The sequence below is a fragment of the Protopterus annectens genome, chromosome 9.part0, assembly GCF_019279795.1.
Source record: "Protopterus annectens isolate FY-2018-M chromosome 9.part0, PAN1.0, whole genome shotgun sequence".
Taxonomy (NCBI): Eukaryota; Metazoa; Chordata; order Ceratodontiformes; family Protopteridae; genus Protopterus; species Protopterus annectens.
In genome coordinates this window covers 1,693,997,292-1,694,010,629 of record NC_056743.1, presented here as the reverse complement: position 1 = coordinate 1,694,010,629, position 13,338 = coordinate 1,693,997,292, and the positions used below count along the sequence as shown (strand labels likewise).

Genomic DNA, 13,338 nt, shown 5'->3' with positions numbered 1-13,338 from the left:
CAAAATATTTTGTTAATTCCAAAGGTTTCCTTAAACTGGGTTTCTGAGTTCTCAGAGGAAGTTGTATGTATTTCATGTAGTTGTTTCCAGCTAGAGGTGTATATGGATGAAATCCAGTGTTGTATTATGTTAATAATAACAGATTTGAAATATAATTCTATGTTGGGAAAGCCAATCCCATTACTGTCCCAGGCTCTAACATGTCATTTATAGGCTATTTTTGGTTTCTTTGGGAACCATAGAAAAGTTAGTAATAGGGAATCTATTTGTTTAAAGAATTTCTTAGGAGGAGGTAAAATCAATGATTGTATGTAAAATAAAATCTTGGACAAAATAATCATTTTTATTAATGTAAGTCTGTCTTCCATGGTGAAAAACATTTTGTTCCACTTTTTAGTCAAGTCACTGATTATAGTTACCAGTTTAGTGAAGTTAAATTTAATAGTCTCATTCCATTTATTCTTAATACTTATTCCTAGATAATCTATCTTATCATTTTCCCAGTTGAATGTATTGTATTTTTGCAAATTGCTATTTATTTTCTTATTGATTAAAAGTGTTTTGGTTTTATTTTGATTAAAATTGATCCCTGAGATTTTTCCAAATAGAGTTATGGCATTCATGATATGTTGTAAAGAGCCTTCTATGTCACTGGATGTTAGTAGAATATCTTCAGCAAAAAGCTGAACTTTTGGACAGTATCCCTCATTAACTTGGAATCCTTTGATATTTGGGTTATTTCTAATAAATGAAGCAAAAGGTTCCACTGATAAAGTGAAAAATAATGGGGATAGAGGGCAACCTTGTCTAGTTCCCTTATGAATTTTTACTGGGGTTGATAGACATGAGCCAATCTTAACAAATGCTTTAGAATCACTATAAATATTTAATATTAGTTTAGTGAAATCTGATGTAAAGTTAAATTCTTTAAAAATTCTTTTGTAAGTATGACCAACTAAGGGAATAAAATGACTTATCAATATCCAGACTAATAATAGTTAATTGTTTCTTGGTTTTGTTTGCAATGTCTATTAGAGATAGTAGCTTAATAATATTGTGTACTTTTCTATGTAAGATAAAGCCAATTTGATCAAAGTGTATTAGAGTGGGTAATATATTCTTTAGTCTTTTGGCCAGGATAGACATGAACATTTTATAATCAATATTTAACAATGATATGGGTCTATAGGATGTACATAGTTGGGGGTCCTTATCTTGTTTCAGAATGGGGGAAATTATTGAGTACTTCCACGAGGGAGGGAAAAATTAAGTCTTGTTTAACCATGGAGAATGTGTTTAATAATAACTTTATTGTGTGCTCTGGAACATTTTATATATTTCTTGGTTTATCCCATCTAACCCTGGGGCTTTATTATCCTTCAGATTTTTAACTTGTTCTTTCACTTCTGCTAAGGTTAGTTGTTTATTTAGGGTACTATTTTTATTGTTTTGATAGTTTAGTTTTGATAATTTCTTGTAGAAATGTATCTATTACATCGTCTGAATATAGTGTTGATTGCATGTCATTGATTGACCAATAATGATTTCTAAAGGCTTCTAATATACCTCCTAAATCATTTGTTCTTTTTACTGTGTTATTATTCTTGTATTTAATTTCATTAATGTGATTTTGTTTATTAATTTGTTTGGATCTGATAGCTAGTTTATGTAAATGTCTGGAGTTTACTGAATAGGACTGTAGTTTAATCTTTTCTAAGCTTTTAGCAACCTTATAATTCAATATTTCTAAATATTTGTGGTTTAGCTTACAAATTTCAGTAAGTATTGTTTTATCATTTGATTTTAAATTTAGTTTCAACTTATCTATTTTGGCTTGTAAATCAGAAAGTTCTTTGTCCCATTCCTTTCTCCTTTGAAAATACCAAGCGTTAACTCCACTAAAGATGTGAACTTTTAATGCATCCCAGAGTATATCTGTTACTTCACCATTATTGTTGTTTTCCATAAATGCATTTATTTCTTTTAATAACCTCTCCTTAAAACCTTTTAACTTAGTAACATAGGCTGGGATTCTTCGAAAAATTATCATATCATCTTTTTTCATAGTCAAGCTGAACAAAAAGGCATTGTGGTCAGAGAGTGGACATGACTGTATTGCAACATCACTTATTTTAGAGTAAAGAGTGTTAGACACAAAAATCTTATCAATATTAGTTTGTGTGCCAAATCGGAAAGAATAATGAGTGTATTGACGTGAATGTTGAACTCATAAATTATGTATGTATTTAAAAGTCATTGAGGCTATAAAACCGTTTCCTTTTTAGCTTGTGTCATTGGTTTAACTTTACTATTTTTAGAGGTGTCTTCATCTGATAACAAGCAATTGAAATTTCCCACCAGAATAATTTCTCCCTTTGCATGTAAAGTAGAGATCCAAGTATTTCTTCACATATTTAGTTCCTAGACCAGGAATCCAATACGAGTTTACCAGTGTGAAGCATTTCTTGTTTACTTCTAGCACTACTAAGCTTAACATTCCATCTTTATCTGAAAAGGTGTTTAAAATTTTAGGTGGTGTATAAGTATTATTCCATAGTATAAGAGTACCTCTCCTTTTGGCTCTAAAGCAGGAATCCGTGAGAACTGTAAAACCATTAAATGATAATTTTTGCAAATCCTTCTCCAGCAAGTAGGTTTCCTGCAAGAAGATTATCTGAGCTCTATGCATTTTAATGAATTTAATTAAACCAGCTCTTTTGACATTGTTATTTAAGCCATTAATATATAATGATAAGCATTTATATATCATCATTTGTTAAAGTTATATTTAGAGCATCAATAATACCTTCCAAGTATAATTACTTGAAGTAATTCATGAAGTTGTGTGTCACGGATCAGTCAAAAATCTTTACAAACAAATTCTGAAACTTATAGCTAAGAAAACATACATACATACATGGAACCTAAAGTTCCAGGTTTAGTTAATAAATTAACTAAACCACCCTTTAACACCATCTCACACACCAAAAACACACATAAATAGCTTCTGCTTTAAATGTAGTATATACAAACAGTAAAGCATTTCTAAGGTAACTCAAACAAATATGAACATAAAAAGTCCATCAGGCAATCACAGTAGATTTGTATGTAATATTGTGTAAACCATTACTAGGCTTTGGAAAATAAGGAGTCAGTTTCACCAATTAACCTAGTTGCTTTATCGGCATAAGCTTCTAATACATATATATTTTATACCCGTATTACAGTCTCTTGTGTTTAGAACTATAGCAATACAGAAAAAAAAGGAGGGGTATGTGTTGGTCTATTAATATTAATTGAACAGAATAGAGTGACCTGGAACATTTTAACAATCCATTCCTAGAGTATCTGTGGTCATACAAAGATTTGAATCATGGTATCATAACTATCATTGCAATTGAGTCTGATTATATTGCTTTTAATCTGCACCAGTGAGAATACCTAATATAGATTAAAGTTGCTTAAGCATGAAAGCAGCAGAGGGAAAAGGAGACTCAGTCCTATATATATCTTTGCATTCAGAATATTAAAGAAATTGGTTGTTTAAGTTGTCAAATATTAATATATTATAATTTAGGGCATGCTGTCAAAGCAAAGAATGGTATCCTGTCAGACTTCAGTGTTTCAAAGCAACAGACATACAGTAGCATTAAAATGCAATTTTCCTCATTAGTCTAGTAAAATAATCACTTCATTAAAGTCCTAGCTTGTTAAAAATACATATTTAAAGTGATTCCATACCTTTAGATGCATAAAAGATTAAATAAAACAACCAAAAAAAAAAAACAGTTACTTTTTTTTTTAGTTTCATTTTCAGCTTTACTTCCTGGTTTCTGCATCATGCATGAGTTCAAAGGTCGTGTGATGTCATCGCTCACTGTATTCTTGCTTCCAGCTTCTCTAGCTTGCTGCTAGTGCCCTGTAGATGCTTGTGCATGTGAAGAAACAGTCACGGAGGCTTAGAAAAGGCATTTTTGGCGGGAATTTCAAACAACTAAGTTTTCTCCATTCTAAAGAAGCATAAAAAGTGCACGAGCAGCCTCCACAGTGAAAAAAAGCATGAACAGCCCTGCTCTAAAAATGTTGGGAAAGTAAGATTTTCCCCATAAATCAATAATTTACATCCCTTAAACTAAATTAGGTTAAGAATTAAAATTAGGGCATTTAGTTAATGTAAAGCACTGAGTATTGATACATTACACTAAGAAATGCAGATTTTAAGTAAAGACATATATATTAATCATGATATGAACATCTTTCAAAAATGTCAAGAGGAAACAAAACTATCTTAAGTAAGCCATCTCCTAAGGGCACTTTTGTTGTGGGGATTCCATACAGTGTAATCATAATAGACTAAACAGTAAACTCTAAAGTGTTACCCCACCACTAACACACATGAATGCTTTACTTTGGAAATCATGAATTAATAGTAAGATAGCATTACTTTTGTATCCCAAATGAATATATAATGAAGTTAACTGTGCCCCAGTTATAGTAAACATATGGTATGAAAGAAGAAAAAAAAAAATATATATATATATATATATATATATATATATATATATATATATATATATATATATATATACACACACACACACACACCTCTTTCTTTCTCTCTCTCTCTATATATATATATATATATATATATATATGCACACACACACACAGCTCTCTCTCTCTCTCTACATATATATATATATATATATATATATATATATAGATATACACACAAACACACACACACACACACATGTATACATACATAGACACATGCCTATGCAAAATAAAGACCTTTGTTTTGTATATCAGTTCATAGGTTGGTACTAGGCTATTGGCCCTAGAGCCTATACAAGCCTAGCCATAACAATTCCCTGGCTATTTCTTCCCACACTGTTTACTTCCCTGGACCCCTGTCTAGCAGGGCGACTGACATGATCCCTGGGGAGATATCCTTCAGAAGGGTCTCACAGAAACGGATAACTGGTGCCAGAGCCACGGCCTAAAGTTAAATGCCAAAAAATGCATAGTCATACCCTTCAGGAAAAACAAGGTTACCCCTAGCTACCAAATAGGTGGCAATCCACTGAGCACAGAAGAAGTTATCAGGGACCTGGGGACCCAGGTTGATAGTAGTCTGTCATTCGACACCCATGTAGCTAAAGTAGTTAGGAAGACCTTCTACATTGCCCACCTTATCATGAAGGGATTCTCATCTAGATCAAGGGAGGTCATAGTCTCCCTTTACTCATCACTCATCAGACCAATGATTGAGTACAATGCCCCATTCGGAATGTATCTGACCCGACACTTGCAGCAGCTGGAGAGGCCACAAAAGTTCCTCACCAAAAGGATAAAGGGTCTCAAAATATGTCCTATGCTGCCCGACTGAAAGAACTCCAGCTCTATTCAGTCGCTTACCGCTTGCTCAGAGGTGACCTTTGCCTAACATACAAGGCCATGTCAAACCCAGATTTGATGAATATGCTTCACCTCAAAAAATCTAGATCCATCAGAGCCACAAGGGCGGGAGACTTAAACCTCGACACGGCTATTAATAGGACGTGCTGGAGGGATAGATTCATCACCCAAAGACTCCCTATGCTGTGGAACAAAATCCCGGTACATGTGAGGCAGAGCACCTCGCTGGCCTTGTTCAAGAGAAATCTTGACCAATGGATGGGAGATCGCAGATATACCCCAGGGATTACCTCAGTGTCACTGCTCGACAGAGGCACAGCAAAATAATGGGTATAGTTCCCCATACTAAAGGGGTGGCGTAAGCGACAAAACGATGGGCTAGGCTTGTAAATGCCCTTGGGCAGATAGCCTAGTATGAACCTATGAACCTATGAACCTATAAAGACACTTTACCTTTCCTTTGTGTATGTATTCCAATAAAATATTAAGTAAAAAGTTCTGCAAGAAAATATTTAGTATTAGTTGATAACAATCCTATTTGTCTTTTAATTTTTTATTTGACTTTCATTGACAGTCCAAGTGTTCTTAGTTGCATGTCTTTTCAGACTCTGTGTAGACCATTCCATATCCTGTATATCAGTTCATAGGTTGGTACTAGGCTATTGGCCCTAGAGCCTATACAAGCCTAGCCATAACAATTCCCTGGCTATTTCTTCCCACACTGTTTACTTCCCTGGACCCCTGTCTAGCAGGGCGACTGACATGATCCCTGGGGTGAATTACCATTCTCCCATTCAGTCATCAAGGTTCCTTTTAAAGAGGGCCAAAGAGGTGCTCTGCTTGACATGTATGGGCAGTCTCTGGGTCAGGAATCTATCCCTCCAGCATGTTTTGTTTATTGTGATGACAAGGTTTAGATCCCTGGACCGTGTGGCTCTGAGGGATTGGGATTTCTTTAAGTGTAGCATGTCCAACATCTCTGGATTTGACATGGCCCTGTATGTTAAGCAGAAATCGCCTCGAAGTAGATATGTGACAGAGTATAGCTGGAGTTTTTTAAGGCGGTCAGCATTGGGCATCTGCTTTAGGCCTGTAATTCTTTTAGTGAGGTATTTCTGCGGCCTTTCCAGTTGTTGCAGATGTCTTGAGAGGTGCATACCAAATGGGGCGTTGTATTCTATAATGGGTCTAATGAGGGATGAGTACAGTGGGACAATGACCTCCTTTTTCTGGATGAAAAGCCCTTAGTGATGAGGTGTGCCACATAGAAGGTTTTCCTGACTGTTAGTATTTTTTTCTTGTGACTAAAGTCCAAAGCCTCTGACAAAGAGCTAAAGATCTTCTCACCTTCTGGTAAAAATATTTTTATCCTGGAGGGAAAGAGAATTTGTGCTTTGCTGTTAACTTTTTTAAGAGATTTTATCAAGGGAACACATTATTTCCTTCTAGATTTGACAGAAGAAGTATAGTCATTGTCAAGACGAACGAGTTTGTCCTTTATCTTGATGGGAGAATTATTCCACGCAGACTTCAGAACCAAATCCTTATCTTGGGAGGACAAAACTCTAACAATGATAGATCTGGGGTTAGGAGAAACTGTTGCTGAAGCAGGTTTTGCTAGATACCAGTGAGCCCTCTCTATACTGAAGGAAAGGGCTTCAGGAAGATTTAGTGCTGTTGGAAGCCAGTTATTAAGAAAGTGTATCATAATCAGTTCCCTCTTCCTTTTCTGGTACTCCATAGATTCTAATGTTGTTTCTCCGTGACCTACTTTCTAGGTCTTCCAATTTTTCTGTTAGTTTTGTCTTCTGTTTCAAAAGAAACTCATTTTGACTTTCACATTCCATCATTCTGCCATCCATATCTGTTACAGATTCCTCGATAGAAGCAATTTGTTCAGAATGCTTTTTAGCCATTTCACTAAGAATGTCCAGCTGCTTACTACAGTCTTGTTTAATAGTATTTATTTTATTCTCTAGTTTGTCCATTTCATAGATAGTTCTTGAATAGTAGTTATTAATGTTTGCAGCTCCTTCTTTACCACACTGTCCTGATGAGAGTTCTTCGAGTTGCTCATACTTGGATTTCTTGAGAAAAAGCTTCTTGACAGGAAAAAATAATAAAAACTTATGTTTTAGTACTAATTTTTGAAAAATAATGTTGTTCTTCTTTCGGCTTTTCCCAGTTAGGGGTCGCCACAGTGGAACTCCAGTCTGCTAATGATTGGCAGTAGATTTTTACGGTGCCGAGGTGCCAGCTCGACGCCCAACCTTCAACGAAGGCACACCCTACGCATGTCTTTCGAATACCACTCGACCGTGGGGAGGACATGCAGACTCCACACAGAAGGCACTCCAGCCAAGAATCGAATGGGAGAACCTCTTGCTGTGAGGCGACAACTCTACCGCTTCACCACCGCGGATTTAAAAGGACCTGTATTCACAAATCCTCTGATATACTTTTGGATTAGTATTTCCAAAAATTAGATTAAATTTCCTGTCAGAATAAAAATGTTATAAGCGGAGCTAATGTTCAGTGCTGCTAGCAGTCTGGCATCTTGGCCACGCCCCACAGTGGCAATATTTCTGACATGCATATATGTTGAATCAATATAGCTACTTGTAGCTATGAATCAGTAAAACATTTTTGCTTCATCAGATTCGACTTTTACTGACAGAAGTGCACAATTAATACAGTGCATTACAAAACAGAGTCACTAAAGTGGTTATTACTAATTGAGACAAGAAGCTGTAGAGAGAACTGAGTGTACACAGAGCATGAGCGCTCTCAGTTAAATGTCCTAACATTCTAAGCTTGGAGAACTGAAAGTAAGTTACCCTTCTATTCTGTAGCCTAAAAGAGTATTTATCCAAACTAGTACTTGCTAGTTAAAGGAAGAGACTCTGAATGCACTACTCCATGACTTTTTATTTTTTTTCTTTTATTAATTTGTTAACAGGTAAACCCAGTAAGTGGAAGTTCCTGTTGTCAGCAGGGGCAACCTGACAACACTGTCTGCTTAACCAGCTTATCCAGTTAACAAATAAATAAGTAAGAAGAGACACACTTAGAACATACCACTGAGCAATGCTGCTGCTAGAAAGTTCTACAGATGATCAGCTCCTGCATTTCCTTATAATGCAGCTGGTGCCACAGAAGGTGTCCTGGTTGCCCTCTTGCACTGAGAAAACCTTAACTTTTTCTCCTTATCGTTACTCTCTATCACTGTGTGTGTGTGTGTGCGTGTGTGTGTGTGTGTGTGTGTGTGTGTGTGTGTGTGTGTGTGTGTGTGTGTGTGTGTGTGTGTGTGTGTGTGTGCCTCAGTAGATATAGCATTATTTACAGAGTGCAGTCTACCTTCATAAACAATTCTCAGCACCTGTAAGTTTATGTTTTTTTGTTCCTGCCGGAGGTTCATCCTTCTCTACAGGTCTGAGACATATTTTGGGGTTGCAGCAGGCTGCTTTGAGGTATAGGTTCATAGGTAGTTTCTAGGCTATCTGCCCAAGGGCCTATGTAAGCCTAGCCAACAAGGTTCCCTGACTTACACCACCCAAGAAAGTTATTTTCCTGTGCCACTGTCAAGCAAAGACACAGAAGTCATCCCCGGGGTGTATTTCCTATTTCCCATCCACTCATCAAGATTTTTCTTGAAGAGTGCTAATGAAGAACTTTGCTTGACATAGATGGGTAGCCTGTTCCAGAGTATGGGAAGTCTCTGGGACAGGAATCTATCCCTCCAGTATGTCCTGTTTATTGTGGTGACAAGGCTCTCTGCTATGGATGGATAAAACTGTCTACAGCAGCACACCAGAGTAAATCTTACTCTTTGTGGTAGGATGAACATAACCTGCGTCCTTCTTCATCTTCACTTAATGTACATCTAGTTCCTCCTACTGATGAGGCATGGTAATTTAGGGAAGGGGCTTAAGTTAAGACTCATTAATACTCAGAATATCTGTAACAGAATTCTAGGATGAACTGTACAAGCCTAATATACTTCCAATGGCTGAGATGCAGTTGAAGCCCAGACTCAAGAGTTTTCCCCTTGAAGAATGCTTGTCCTTTCAGAAGGGCAGGACTGCTGTTTTTGTTAAAACCACGTCCCAGTCCCTTGCACAGTTTTGAACCCATATCAATGCTCCTTGTTTGCTGTCTCACTTCTCCAGCCAGCAGTTGGATTTGTAGTCTTTCACCTCTAGCCCATCTGCTCTCCTTATGCACTTCCAAGAGGTACAATTAATATTGACTAGGTGTCTTCTTCCCCAGTAGTTTCTCCCATAACTCTCTTGTTTCCTTCCACAATGGGATACCTCCCTGCACATCTACCCCATATACATCTGATCATCATTTTCCTCTGTCTCACCTCGGGCAGACTCTGAATGGATAACGCCCTCCTCAATAAATCTTCACAGGCATCCTGTACCACCCATACACTATCTTTCTATCCTGATTCCCAACTTGGCCAGTTTCTTTTAACATTGCCGACATTTTCTGTTTTCCATTTCAATATCACTCTTCTAATGATACTGCATTTTCTTTACTCTGTGGATCCCTCATCATACTAAAAGTTTGCTCACATGCATGATCCAACAGCTGCCCACAGATAATTTTGATCCTTCTCTTTTTACGTAATGCTAAGTCTGCCTCGTAATTCTCTTTCACCTCTTGTAATCTTCTACTTGCCCTTGTAGATATTCTGATTACTAGCTCTGAGTGTAGTCTGATACAACAGGCAGTCTCCTTTCTGTAAATTAAATTTCTCCTTAGCAGCAGGAAAAGATAAGTATTGACCTGACCATTCATCACATAAGATCCGTACCTTTTTAACATGCTTTTTCTGCCAGGTTTCCATCCTCCTGTCTAATCCTGTAGGGCACTTCCACCACAGATCCCTGGGGATTATCTTGCAGTATCACCCTGCGCATTATTCACTGTCTTGTCATTTTCACTCTTACAGCCTTTTACCCAAAACCACTTTTTCCAAATTTTTATTTTCTATTCCTCTTGGCCTTTGCCCAGTGTTTATAGTGGTCACAAAGAATCTGAAGTCTGTCATAACCCATCCTCCAGCTTTCCCTCGCACCCTAGGTTTTTCCTTTGCAATCCTTCGTCTTTTACTTTTCCAATTATACCTGTCACAAACTAGATGGATATCCCCAAATATCTTGTTTAAAGGAATGATTTGTATGTTTCTTCCTAGATGTAGTACGTGCGGGAAATCATCGAGTAGATTAGTTTAATTCTGCCTCCATACACAAAAAAATCTAACCGACCATGCATCTAATATTTTCTCTACCTTAAACTTTAAACCCACCCAATCTTGTTCTCTGTTTTTGCCCCAAGTACTTCTCCCTCCTGTCTTTTCAGGAGACTGAATCCTTGTATTTCACATGCAGGCCCTCCCTCAAGATACACACATTGTAATCAATAATTGTTGGCACTAACTGTGGGTCACCTGAACAGTATTATATTCCCCTTCACAATATGCCTGAAATCTTCCTGTCTGTAATATTACAAGTAGATCTAATCACACAGACTTGATGCCGGTGCTGGCAGCCCTAATGAGACCACCCAGAGTATGCATACATCACATAACATATGGCTCCTGCTTCTGCTTCTCATTTGCAGACATGGTGGTGGTCTTGTCGGTGTAATGCTAGCTGTATGAACATAAAATTACTGTTATGTGTATTTTTAAGGGTTTTGAAGTGTGCATTCATCTATTATATCTTTACTGGCTGGAGTTTTTCCTCAAAGGTAGCCACTGAAAATGGCTGTGGGCTTATCTAGTTATCAAAGTGCAAATATATATTCTGTGTGTAACAGTAGAGGAATTTTAACAGCTGTTTTTATCCTAACTGATTTACCCCATCCTCTCTCCGTTTTGCACTCTCAATCTCTTACCTGCCCCGCCTCCTTCTTTTCATCACCCATCGCATGTGAGAGTGCATGTGTGTGTAGATGTAACACAAGCATGCATATAATCCTTTCAGAGCGAAGCTGCATATCTTTCAACTTGTACTACATTTGCAGAACTTTGCCAATTTTGCCTCAAAATGTTTGCCCAGTCCCTCACAAATGCGCAATAGCCTTCTAAATCATTAAAGATTACAGCCACTAAATAATGAGGCATCTAAATTCTGCCTTTCCTGTACAGCAGACCAACTAAAGTCCCTGTCACTATACTCCATACTGAATACACTTCTTGGGGGAGACTTATGCCTGGTTTACAGAGCAATCTCTGACCCAAACCTAATAAATTTGCTGCACATCCGTAAATCAAACTGGGCTAGGGCTATCCGTTCTAGGGATAAATATGGCCTGCAACTTGAATAGAATGTGCTGGAGGGATAGATGTGTCTCCCAGCGACTGATGTGTCTTTGGAATAGGGTGCCAGTTTATGTGAGGCAGAGCACCTTTGTGGCACTGTTCAAAAGAAACCTGGATGAGTGGATAGGGCACCATAAATTCTTATTGGGGATAGTGCCCACAACCCTCCTGGACATAGGCAGTCATTAGTAAATACAATTCTGGGTATTCACTAGAGTATGTATGGTATGACATTGGGATGAAATGGCTAGGCTTGGAATGACCTCCGGGTTGATAGCCGAGTAACCTCCTATGATGATCAAAAATGCATGCTAATACAAATCATGTTATTCTGTAAACATTCCATGTCAGTACAAGCCATAGTGAAGAAGTGCCCTGATTCCAGACATTTGTCTTTAAACAGTTTTGGCTTTTACCTTGATTATTGAGTTAAAATGGTGAGAGACAGATATGTAGATCAGCAGTGTATTGCACAGCTCAGCTCGCTTTTAGAAATAAAGAATATTCCCAGCTAAATGGTATTTGTTATTATGTAAGTTGCTGTCACTTCTTAAAACTCTGAAGGTCTGTGCAACTTCTTCAGATAAACAAGCTGTCCCTGCTGTCCATATCAGAAATATATTAATGGCATTCCATAACAGCATCAAGACAGCAGCCAACTGTGAATTTTAGAAAAAACATTTTTTATGTACTTTATTTCCTTATTCTTGTGATAACCGTGTAAATGGGCTGATCCCTGCAATGTGCTCAAATGTATTGTACAGTTATGTTTTGTAAGGAGATGACAAATATAGCAGGGAGAAGGATATGTGCCAAAAGGTATTCAAATCCTTAAAAAGGGTTTATGTAAGAATTCGCTGTTCAGGATGTAGGGAGGGGTTAGAGTGACGCAATGATGCATGTAAAGTGCAAGGGGTTGAAAACAGGCAGACTTTTTAAAAACTGCTCATACAAAGAGAAGCAAGTCTTAACAGTAATATAAAACAGTGATAATAATGATGATGATGAAGATGGTGACGACGACTAGAGTCAATTTGTATTTTCTGGCTACAGCTGTCATTTACACTGGTATGTTGTTGCCATCTGGAGGCCATTTTATGTATTGCAATGAGTATTCTGTTAAAAAGTAGTAAACAGGGACACATGCAAGAATAGTTATTTCTAAGTACTTTTATGAAGCAAATTCAGAATTTACAAGGCTTAAAGCTTGCAGTCTTTGTTAGTGACAGTTGTTACTCTTCTTTACACAAATGTAAATCTATATTAGAAAAAAAACACAAAAAAGCTTTTGCTTTGTATGTGTGTGTGGGGGGTGCATTTATTTTGTTATGCAAAATAAGCTTTATGTTGTCACTGCTCTTGCAAGTCTTGTCCACTTTTTACCTGTACTGGTAGAGCATTCATCTCCCCAATATGTCCATTATTCCTAAAATGTCCCATCCCAGGAGCATATTCCAAATTAAATTCCTTCAACAGCTCCTGCCTTCATTTTATTTATCTATTCATTTATTATTTTATTTATTTATTTTGCATTCAGTTCTACTCTTTGGTGTAACAGTACACAGATCACTATTTTTAATGAA

General features: G+C 37.1%; 1 protein-coding gene across 4 annotated transcripts in view; it reads left to right on the top strand.

Moving 5' to 3' along the window:
* PDE4A (phosphodiesterase 4A) overlaps nt 1-13,338 on the top strand; it is a 1,515,730-nt gene that overhangs the window by 1,500,123 nt on the left and 2,269 nt on the right. The window lies entirely within an intron of this gene.